This window comes from Trichosurus vulpecula, chromosome 4 (assembly GCF_011100635.1).
Source record: "Trichosurus vulpecula isolate mTriVul1 chromosome 4, mTriVul1.pri, whole genome shotgun sequence".
In the NCBI taxonomy this organism is placed as follows: Eukaryota; Metazoa; Chordata; class Mammalia; order Diprotodontia; family Phalangeridae; genus Trichosurus; species Trichosurus vulpecula.
The window spans coordinates 342238675-342248209 of record NC_050576.1 but is presented as its reverse complement, the minus strand read 5'-3'; the positions used below and the strand labels follow the sequence as shown (position 1 = coordinate 342248209).

Below are 9535 nucleotides of genomic sequence, written 5' to 3'. Positions count from 1 at the left end.
CTTTATTAATAATTAAAATACACACCAACATGTTATGCTTACAGGCAATATGACATTTCTATATGACATGATTCAACTGGATGGTAATATTTTACAGTTGAATTATATTTAAAATATATTTCATTCTATAATTGACATATTTGACATGCTTTCTGAGCAATGAAATGATGGCTCAAACTGCTAAATATATTTAATATAGTTTAAGACATAAAGGCTCAGTAATTGTTAACTATTCAAAACAAGTCTGTAGTCATTCAGACATGCTTTCCATAAAAATAATTTTTTAAAAATCTGCCAGATACTGTACATATTCTGCATGCCAACAAAGCAGTTAGCTAAGAAAGCCTTTATGCGACAATGGAAAAATGTCATTTTCTTACACTGAATATGGGAAAAATATACTTTTCAAAATACTAAATACCAGAAACATATAAATAACATTTCTCAAAAAGTACCTGACATCCCTTATAGTCTATGTAGGAAATACAGCATGAAAAAAAACATATACTGTACAAGATTTAAAATACAGAAGAGTTATATAAAACCAATGGTGAATTAGGCACATCAATTAAAGAAGTAAAATGTTTATGGACTATTTAAAGCCACTAAGTAATGAACTCATTTGCCAAAATAAAGTAACATATGTAAATCACACATTAAAATAACATGAGAAAACATATGCTGTAAAATGTACAAAACAGATAGATGTTCACTCAACTGAACTGCATTTGTATATAAGGCAGCAGTTCATATTCATGCCATCAACTGAAATTTATATAGGAAGACACCTGAGATGATAATTTAATGAAAAGAGTTGAGTGTTGATACCCAATTTACCTAGTCTAATAATATTTTCAACAGCCCTTCTAACACATACTATTTTCATTATAATAATGAAACCATTGGTTCCCAGGGGCATCAATAGTCTTACAATACAGTAACAATACTACATAGGTCAAATTTCCTACCTTTATTCAAATTCTTACTTATTTATTACCTAATTTATCTTAGACTCTTAGACCTGGCCCAGGTGATATCAGACTAATTTATATGCCTAGTAGGTATGGACATATACTGAACTTTTTTTTTTTTACAATTTTATTCAATAACTAAAGGCAGATATTTTCTTCATGCACCAATGTTTTTGTTTTTTTTTTTAACAACTATTTCTTAAATCACAGAATACAGAATCATAAATAAAACCAGTTTTAACAGGTCATTCTTATCAAGAAAAAAATGTCTTCAGTCCATCAGGATGCAGGAGTGCTCAATATTCTGAGAATTTTAAAAAAATGCATTTCAGAATTCTTATGTAGGCTTTGCTATTTAGTTTCTAAGAAAGGTGTCAACTTTTAGGTAAAGTTGAAGACTAAAGAAGTGGTTTATACCCTAAAATGACAAATGACACTTCACTGCTGATTATTCACCAACAATACAGTCTAATTGTACTTGAAATGCCAGATGCCTTGGAAATTTACACTTTTGCTATATGTCAACATACAAAGTCTAAGGAAACTCTGGAAGATAACTGTGCTCAAATCAAGTGTAGTTTAAGCAAAACAAAACAAAATTGTTTGTAAGAAAATCAAATGAAATCTAGAGAAAGTACATCTAGCAGTCTAATTTCAGTAACCGCTTTTTCTGCCATCCACTAAACACAAGGTTAATAATATGAAAAGCATAATACCTATACATTCGAGATAATGTGGTTAAGACCACTGCTTTGCAGCTGTTTCTATAGTTGCGGGGCAAGCAGTGAGGTAACATGCTTTGAGGTACAGATAACAAATTATGTCAGCTCAGGAGAGGCTTTGTCCTTGGCATATTCAGGGCCTCCTGTATACTCCAGGTCTAGCATGTCTGGAAAATATGGGAACTCAAGAAGACAATTTCAAGGGATCCCTTAACAATGCACAGAGCAACAGATAGAAGAGTGCTAACAAGTTACAACAATAGAATATACACATGTGCCAATATGCATCATAACATAAAGTCAGTCCATCAAATTTTGCTTTTTCAATTAATAAAAATGATAAGCAGTTTGCAGAGCTCAGAATTTCTAATTTAATTTTGTCAGAAATATTTGGAGGTTGTAAAGAGTCCATAATAATTATAAGCACACTTCACTTAAATTATTACTAATTTTCAATAGTATATTTGCATAGTTGCTTCATGATAGCCAGTATTTTAACTCAAATTCTTAAGAATTATTTTCTTTCCCATTTGCCAGAAGAGTCTTATATTCAAGCAAGTAATTACCACCAAAAATATACAGCACTCTTTCCAAGGCAAAAATTCAATCACTGTTGCATAAACACTGAAATACTACATAGGTATTCTTAATTTTAAAACATGTCATATAATAAGAAATGAGGTAATTTCATAAACGGAAGCGGTAACAAGGTGGGGGCACAATGCTCTGTTTTAGGCAAGATGTTTAAAAGGCTAGAATTAATACAAACAGAACATATGTGAAATAGAGAAATATATTTAGGTTTGAAATCTAAGTTTCAAACAAGTTGAGGTTGTCATGCATAACACAATAAATGAAAGACCATAAAATCGATCACTGATATACTACTACACTGAAATCTACATATTTCTAGGAGGATCCAGCTTTTAAAAATCAAAAAGGAAAAATGATATCTTCATATGTGGTGCTAATTGTGATTAATCATGATTAAAGCTCTTCCCCGCCCATTTAACAGGTCCTCCTGTGTGCTGGTGTTACTGGCTTTCCCCTCCACAGTAGCTGCAAGTAACATTGTTGCTACATCATAGGGTATGCATTAGTGGGGAAGGACAAAATTGGACAAACTTTTAGACAAGAGTCCTACCTCCCCAATCCCCTCCCCCCAAAAAACTGAGATATTAATGACAGTGCCTTGCATTCTTTAAGAAAAGGGTATTTTTCTTTAATTTTAAATGTTTTTTGTTTTGTCCCTTCTTATGTGTCTGTATTTTTCTTATTTTTCCCATTTCCCCCTTAAATCTCTAACTGGATTTTCAAAGTCTAAGGAATCTCTTTTAACCAAAACAAAATTCTCATACACACAATTTTACACGTATATACCCACTACATGTCTATACCCATACTTCTAGAAACTGATGTCAGTCTTGCCTATGACTTTGGTAACCATGTGAAGAATCAAAATACATCTTTAACCTCTGTCCCCATCCATCACTGCCTATTTTTCTGAGAATTCAGAAGAAAAAACAGCCCAAAGAAACAGAAAAGAAAAAATTAACAAAACAATATTAATACTGAATTCTGCTTTTATAAATAATACACTAGACTTATCCATTAGTAAAAGATTAGACCTATCCATTGCTTCAATGAAGAACTCTAATTACAACTTTGCTTCTAGAATACCATTAATAGGTACACACATACTCAATATTCACAAAGTCGGTATTCCTCTGCTTGCACATATCAGGACAAAATGTCAGGTACTCACTTTAGTCTAAATGGAAACTTTAAAACTATGCTAGGTGGCTCTTTAGTTTAATTTTTCCTCTAGGAGTTACTCCCCTAACTTTTCATGATCTTCAGTGACTTCTATAGGTACATATATAGATGGTTTCCTAAACACAGAAAAGCTGTGTATATTATACACAGCAGAGCAATCATTTAGTTCAAGGTCTGAAACCTATTTCGTGCTAAGGGCCTCAGGAAAAGGTAGATCTCTTCTCCATAACACATCATTCTCAAGGGTATTAAGTACGGTGAAAGGAACACTGGACTTGGGAGTCAGAAAACTAGAGTCAGGTCTACCTTGAAAACTTATTAGTTAAGTGTAACTTCAATATGTCATTCAACTTCAATGATTCTCAGTTTATCCATGTGTAAAATGGGCATCGAATCTGCAAGTACTTGATGGGATTGTCAGAATCAAATGAGAATATACACGAAAACATATCGCAACTGTAAAGCACTGAAAAAATATTATTATTAGTGTATCTTTTAATCATTCTCCCTCATCTAAATCCTTCTACAGAAAGCCCTCTTTTCCATCTCTGAGTTTTTCTGTAAATGGATATTTTTCCAAGGCATGCTGTTTGTACATATATAAAAAGAAGGATGCAGAGTAAAATAAGTAGAACCATTTTCAGAATGGCCCAAGTAATGTAAAAGTAAACAGCACTGAAAGAATTCAAAGCTCTGTAGTGACTAATCATGAAATTCTGGGAAAAGATGGTGAAACATGCTTTCCATCTCTCAGCAGAAAGGTGGCAGATTAGCAGTACAGAATGAAGTGTACAGATTTAGCTGTGGCAAATGTGTTTCATTTTGCTTGGCTGTACTTACTTGTTGTAAGGAGAGAGAAAGTAGGATGAGACAATGACTTTTTTTTTTAAAAGTCATCAATAAAAACATTTTTAAAAAATAATAGAAATAAAAGGTCTTTCCTATATCCCCAAGTGTACTAATGAAAGGGTTCCTGTTTTACACATTTTTTTCACTCCAACTCTAGGTCAGTCTAATACACAGTCAGCTACCATACTTTTCTAAGACATGTGATCCACAAAGTAACTACTAAATAACATTAGGCCCCAAGTTAAGTTTCAATCATTTCTTTTTCTATCCTGCAATGATAATTTTATATAAATATACGTGTGTGTGTGTGTGTATAGTCCTCCAATTGTGGAATTCATGGTTATTGTGTCAAAATACATTGAGTAGATATTCAAAAGCCAGAAAATTTCTTAATCCTAAAATGTTTCTACATATGTCTTCTATTTTTTATATACTATTACCCTTAGTGCTTTTTATCAATCTTCATGGGTTTAGTTACCTGTATATAAATGACTCCCAGATCTATATATCCAGCCCTAATCTCTCTCCTGAACTCCAATCCTCCATCTCCAACTGCCTACTGGTCATTCCAACCTCAAGATGTACAAAACGGAATTCATCTTTTCCCTAGATGCTCCCCTCGTACAAACTTCCAAACAATTGCTGAGGGTACCACCATCCTCTCAGTCCCCTAAGTTCACAATCTCAGACTCCTTGATACCTCACTCTCATTCATCCCACCTATCTAATATTATAACAAATCTTTTTTCTACATCTCACGAATCCCTCTCTACTCCTATAGCAACTGCCTTAGTTCAGACCCTCATCAAATACAGCCCAGATTATTGCAATAGTCTTCTAATTGGTCACCCTGCCTCAGGTCTTTCTCCACTCCAAGCCTTCCTCTACAGATGCAAAACTGATTTTCTTACAAAGCATAGATATGATCATGTCCCCCTGCCCCTCACCATCCACTCAATGTAGTGGAATGACTCCCAAATACCTTCAGGGTCAAATATGATGTCTTCTGTTTAGCATTTAAAGCCACCTTTCCAGTCTTTTCACACTCTGTTCCCCTTCCACACATTCTATGATTACGATTCCATCCTAACTACTGTTCCTTGTACACCATTATCCATCTCTATCTTTGCACTGTCTTTCAAGATTCAACTAAAATGCAACCATCTGCAAGAGGTCTTTCCATTTTCCCAGTCACTTGAGTCTTCCCCTCTAAGATTATATTCTTTCAATTCTATATCCATCTTTTAAGTATCAATTTATTTACATGTTGTATTTCCCATTACTGTGTAAATCCTGTTTAAGGGCTTTATGTGGTTTTCCTTATCTTTGTATCCCCTGTGCTTAGTAAAATGCCTGGCACATAGAAGTACTTAATAAATTATTATTAAGTATGCTAAGTACTATAATAGAAAAAAATTCTAATCATAAATACTTCATTGAGTTAACTGTGGCACACTGTCCATAGCCAAATAGGATGGGTAGAGGGAACAATCATAGTTTTGCAGATGGAAGGGACCTTAAAAGATTGTCTCATTCAGTATCCTCATTTTACAAATGAAGAAACTTTAGACCAATGAAGTTAAGGGGATTTAACCAAGGTAACATAGCTAGTAAGGTGGCAGAGCCAAGGTTGGCATCCAGGTCCTTTGACTCCAAACCCAGCACTCATTGAACTATAATGGATTTTTTTAAAGAATGTCAGCTTTAGGGATGATACTAGAGATCGGAACCTCAAAAGAATGTTCAATATGTTTTAAAATTACTGTAAGATCATTGTATTGAATATTGTTTACAATAAAAATTGAAGCACTAGCTAGGATTTGGAAATACTTTGAATATCCATGCATTCATGGTGATGGAATTTGTCCTGAATCAATTTCAAGCATTTAAAGTCTTAAATTAAAAAAAAAAAGATGAAACCATCTATGATTTAGGAGAAAATAATAGATTAAGGGTGAGAAGTCTCAAAGAGGTCATCGAGTCCAACCCCCTTATTTTATAAATCAGGATACTGTAGCCCAAAGGGACCATGTGATTTGCCCAAGGTCACATAGAGACTGAAGTTAAGAAGCAGGATTCTCTTAGTTCTAAAACAGCACTTTCACTGTACCTTGCTATTTTTTAGTGAGACGGGCAGCAAATGGTTTAAGCCTAGTGCAGAAGATATACACATTACAACACTGTCATGTGCAGATATATGCTATATGTCAAAGAAATGAAAAAGTTTTAAGGAAATTTTAACAATTCCAAATGCTAGTCTACATCCATTCAAAATAATTTCACCTAATTTTATTCTAATGTGACTATGCTTTTTGGTTTCCAAGCTTTAAGGCAGAAGGCATAGCTAGTCAGGTGTCCCTAAAACACAAAGCAGCTGCTCTTCTATCCAAGCTCACAGGAAATAGTAAGGGAAGTATGCAGCATTTGATACATCTGGAAGAAATTGCTGTCTTTGAAAATGATGTCACAATTCTCTTGTTCCTGATGGTAATTCAGGCTACCTCAAGACTGTACCAAATAACAGGGTTTAGATAATGTGCAAATTTTAACCTCATACAGATTTAACACTGCAGAGTTCAACAAAGAGGTAACATTTGATTTGGGGCATAAAATGACATATCCACATTCAGAAAACAGATTGTAAATACAGGAAAAAATTGGAAGACAATATTTTGATAAAATTGCTATCTTCTAGTTCAGCTTGCTAATGAAGCTTAAAAACAATGAATGATCTTAACCACATTTCTACACAATTTTTTATAATAGGCAAAGGAATCAAGTCTTCAGGAAATAAATTCCAAGTATTAAAAGAAATGGGAGAGGAAAAGGAAAACCATTAGTTGTTTTAACTTGTGATTAAATTTATATTTTAGTTGCCAAAATTTCTATTTCATTTGCCAAAGATTTAGGGAATACAGACGGTAGCAAAAGAACATGAGGAAGTCAAAAACAGGAGTCTCATCAGCAAAACAAAACTATATGTTTTTATTTGCCATTCATAAAGACAATGGGGGAAAAAACCAGAAGAATATAGATGAAATTCAGATGATGCTAAATACTTAATTGTATTTCATAAAGTAGACAGCATCTGTCTTTTTGAAGAGTTTTATTCACTTTTTAGTAGCCTTCAGAGTATAATAAATCAAATGATCAATATTTCCCATATTTATGTTCCACATAGATATAAAGTTAAAGCTAATTTTGAGGATTTGACACAGACTCCACCATTTTCAACATTAAAAATGTAAAATTATAATTTAAAAAATAAAAACCAATGAAAAATGTTTTTGAAAGGTGAAAATACATTAACTTATGACTGCAACCTGGATTCCAGTTGTTGATAATGGCTGAGAGAGTGTATTCTTAAAGTATGGCACAAAGCCCATTTATAATTCTCATAAGTTTTACACATCTAGATGCAAGAGATGATTTTCTCAAAACTTAACACTATTACTATGAAGCAAGAAGGTATTTATAGTGCAGGTTTTTATTTGTTAGCTGAGCTTAAATAAACACCTAAAGGAAAAAGTCTTTATTACTTACTAAAAAGACATCTACAACTACCAAGATTGCTCTTTTTTTTTAAAGGTTACCTCAAAATGAAACTGATATAATTCAAAAATAATTTTCAAAAATTTTAACTTAATAAAGAGATGTGATGTATGGATCACTCTAAAAACCAAGTTTCTCCCTTTGTTATCATAGAAACTTGAAAGAAAATTAGTCCAGTCATTTGGTACACTTACCACCTCTGAAATTTTGTTCCAAAACAATCTATGTCATCAACACCCAAAATGTCTATAACTATCTATATATATATATGTCTATAGATTGACATATATTCCATATTTATTAAAAGTAAACCATGTTAAATGACTAGGAAAATATTTGGACACAATCCCTAAGAAAGTCATCTGAAAAGAAATTAATGCGTGGTTATTTACAGATGGAAAGAGTTTTGGTGGATGAAGTAATACCTTGGCCAAAACTTGACAACCCTCTAATAGTAAGCATTACAAGTTCTGGTAAACTTTAAAACAAAGGATATTCTACATGTTTAATCATCACAACATGAGTCTAGTGTCCATAAAACTAACTGAGAGTTGACCTAATTTGAATTGTTTATAAATTTAATTTTTTATGCAACTAAACTTCAGATCAACATATCAGTGGTACATACATGCTATAAGAGAGTTTATCACTCAAGTCTTTCAGGTATTTGAACACTGATTAGCCAAGTCTAACTGTACCTAATCTCTATTCAATTATAGGAATTGTTTTTTCATCTGAATTCTTTTCTTTTAAATGAAACATATGCAAATGTGCAAAAAACAAAGGTAACAAATATTTAACAGAATGAACAGCAATGGCATTTAAGCATAAACCACTCTGTCATTCAATTTATTTTCTTCACTAATTGGTCTTCTGTTGTTAGTAGTCTTCTACTACTTCACATTGGTATAGGAAAGGAATGTCTGGTCGATGCAGTCTAGGGATAAAGAGAGGATTATTCTTTAAATGTATTAAATTGCATTAATGAGCTACTTTTAACAGCATCACATTAAAAAAAAGTTATTCACACTAAAGACTACAAGAGATATATAAGAATATGAGAATAATTGGAGAGCTTTAACCATAAAAATGACATACAATACTGTTTAACAGCCAAAAATTTACATAAAATAATCCCATTGGCAAAAAAACTCTTGAATATCATTTCAAATGTTGCCATCTTCTTTGCCAATTATTTTTAATACTTAACACTACTGAACACTAATGGTGCCGATCCTTGCCATTTTTTTCACGTTTTTACTAAGCCTTTTTTCCCTCTTCCCAACCCACACCACTGTGAGATGGTTTAGGGAAATTTAAATTTGATAGTTAAAATTCATTGCAGTTTTTCATTTAGAAATATTCATTGCCTATCTTTCTCTTCAGGAGAAAAAAATCTAAAATGTAAGATATTAGACAAATTATATATTCATAAAGACAAACTGGTAACAAACATCAAGAAGCTAATGACACTATCACAAACCATACTTCAAGGTAATTATGATAGAATGATTATAGTAATTCTGAAACTGCTTGCATTTATTTATATTCTTACTTACAAAGGTAACTTTATGATCTCTTTTTCATACTTTACATACTTTAAGAAAGAAATATTACTAAACTTCAAGTACATTAAGGCTTATTAGGGGCTGCAAGGAGAAAGGT

At 32.6% G+C, this 9535-nt stretch overlaps 1 protein-coding gene across 2 annotated transcripts in view; it reads right to left on the bottom strand.

The window, feature by feature from the left end:
* Window positions 1-1531: 1531 nt before the first annotated feature.
* The window catches only part of NDFIP2 (Nedd4 family interacting protein 2), a 118774-nt gene continuing 110770 nt past the window's right edge, over window positions 1532-9535 (bottom strand). For both annotated transcript variants that reach the window (XM_036753702.1, XM_036753703.1), the window contains one exon: window positions 1532-8807. The gene's annotated coding sequence lies outside the window, so the exon portion shown is untranslated. The remainder of the gene's footprint in view (window positions 8808-9535) is intronic.